Below are 2,638 nucleotides of genomic sequence, written 5' to 3' on the forward strand. Positions count from 1 at the left end.
GAAGGGGTCGAGTCCCCATCCCTGGAGATATTTAAAAGACATGTAGATGTGGTGCTTAGGGACAGAGTTTAGTGGTGGACTTGGCGGTGTTAGGTTAACGGTTGGACTTGATGGTCTTAAAGGTCTTTCCCAACCAAACGATTCTATGATTCTATTCTATGATTCTAAATCAAGGTTTGAGGAGATAGTGATATATGAAGTGATATGTGTGCATATCATTGCATTTTTGCAAAGTAAAATGCTGGATGTATAGATGAACCAGAAAATATACGTGAATATTTATTGGCATGCATTAGTGTCAGTCACTGCAGATGGAATCTGACCAATTATAGGTGTCTGATGGCAATATCTACATCTGAACGAGTCAGAGGAGGAAAGGACGCACCACTGGAGTAAAGTTCATTAAATGGATTCACCCAAGAGCCAGGGAAGTTTGGTTACCTAAGCACAGGCACGCTCCATTTCTGTGGTCACTCTCAAATTCTCGATCCCATTATACATAGTCAGTACAGTGGACGAGAGTCATTTGGTTTAACCTCCAGTAGCCATCCGACTGGTGTACTGAGCCTTGCCCAGCTTGTCCTGGGCATCACAAGTACATCAGCTCAACCACATTATAAATGCAAAACATTATTTCCAGTAGCAAAGATTACCCTTTAGCTGTTGTGGTGCGTTGTGACACTTTGGAACAGCTGCCATGCCTGATTCTACATTGCTTTTTAGACGTTGTTTTTTATTATTTTGCATAAATATTATTTATTATATTACATAAATATACCAAGAAAGTTGTACGGGTGTTTTACTCCTTTTCAATTCAGTCCTTTAAAGCAAAAGCTTGAAAAAAGCTGTTTAAAAAAAGTTTTTAATATACTCTAGGTGTTGTCATAACACTGGGAGCCTGCCCTGCATCAAGCACTGACATAGCTATTCCCATTGACTTCCAAGGTCGTGCATGTGTAACCTCTGCGCAGTGTTGCTACAGCTTGCAGACCCGACCCAGGATGACAGTGCGATGGTGAGGTTTCATGAGATGTCTAAAAGTACCGCGCTGATGCTGGATAGCAGGGCCCTACTCCTTCAACTCCCAGGTTTCAGGCAGTAGAAAATAGTTCACTTGTGTTTTTTTCTCTGCTGCATTAATTTTTTTTGCCACCTTTTGAGCTTAACTGACTCCTTGAAGGGTCTGACAAGTGCCAGAACCAGCACATGGAGAGGGAGCTTAGACTTGTACCTGGGATGAGAGGATTAGAGGACAAGGACTGACCCTTTCAGCAACAGGAGCTGTTAAATCTCCTGGCCCATCTCATTATCTTGTTTCACAGTATTCACACTCTGTATGTTCTTCATATGTATAAGTATGTGTATGTGCATAAATAAATAACTTTTTTTTCTAAATTTCTAAGTTTTCTAAACATACATTTCTTGAAGACAAGAAGGATATAAACATAGTAAAAAAAAGCATAGATAAAAAAAGCATAAGGCAAAATTATTTACATTTTCAGCAGTGAAATTAAAACATCGCGAAGTCCTGAAGATTATATACATACCTGCTAATATTAACTTTTCATTTACAGGATAGATTTGTGTTTATACTGCTATTAAGTGAGTGTTAGTATACCTGAACATCAGTGTAAATGCACAAGGCCTGAGCTGCTATTTCTGTATTCTAGGAGGCCTGGCTTCCATTTGATTGGAATAAAGATGGCAGCTCAAGCCCAAGGTGTTGACTGCATGCTGTGATGGTATTTCTATACACTGTAAAGTGAATATCTGCTTAACCACAGAACTTAAACCAACAGCACTTCCTTGGACCTTCCTTGCTGCATGGACCTCTCTGATGATGAGATGTCTGATGCCAAGACTTAAAACATAAATGCTTGAAACTGGTTTTATTATTTAAGACTGCTGTTGCCCTTTATGAATGATTAAATTACACCACGTCCTTTCAAATGTCCTTCAGAAACCTCTGTTGTTTGGAGAACACCCATCCAGAAACCGCCTTCCTTTCATTTGTGATTAGGAACTAATCTGCACATCTCTGCGCCAGCTGTTTCTCTTCACTTGCACCCCTAGGAAGTTTACAAATATCTTTGCTACCACAAGGCCCGGTGAAGCCCGTCTATAAAAGCGTAGTCATTATTCACATGCCTGAGATTTCCACCCCACTCCGTGATAGATGTGCCACCGCTGCCCCTCCTGTAGAATGGAATCCAGTTTTAATCTGATACGCATCTCCCTCAGTGAAAATGTGAAATAGCATGGAATGAGCCATGGTATTCCATCATCTTTCCAAGTCCCACTCATGTTTACTCAGTCTTCACTCACAGTTTAGTCAAGAAAATAAAATTATTGTCATTCTCTTTTTGATATGCAATGTTTACCAGCTTGTGTTCTTTCATGAAAGATAATTTTTAGCCCCAATATTCTGAACTGTCCTCAAAATAAAAGTGCTAGATAACATTTTGCTTACCTGTTAACTTTCCTTGAAGGATGGAAGTGTTGGAGCAGGTCCAGAGGAGGGCCACAAAAATGATCCGGGGGCTGGAGCACCTCTCCTATGAGGACAGGCTGAGGGAGTTGGGCTTGTTCAGCCTGGAGAAGAGAAGGCTGCGGGGAGACCTGATTGCGGCCTTTCAGT

General features: G+C 40.8%; 1 protein-coding gene across 1 annotated transcript in view; it reads left to right on the plus strand.

Annotated features, from left to right (window-relative positions):
• The window catches only part of TENM4 (teneurin transmembrane protein 4), a 357,308-nt gene that overhangs the window by 196,207 nt on the left and 158,463 nt on the right, over window positions 1-2,638 (plus strand). The gene's annotated exons all lie outside the window — the stretch shown is intronic.

Source organism: Egretta garzetta, unplaced genomic scaffold (genome assembly GCF_000687185.1).
Source record: "Egretta garzetta isolate BGI_Z169 unplaced genomic scaffold, ASM68718v1 scaffold323, whole genome shotgun sequence".
Classification (NCBI taxonomy): domain Eukaryota; kingdom Metazoa; phylum Chordata; class Aves; order Pelecaniformes; family Ardeidae; genus Egretta; species Egretta garzetta.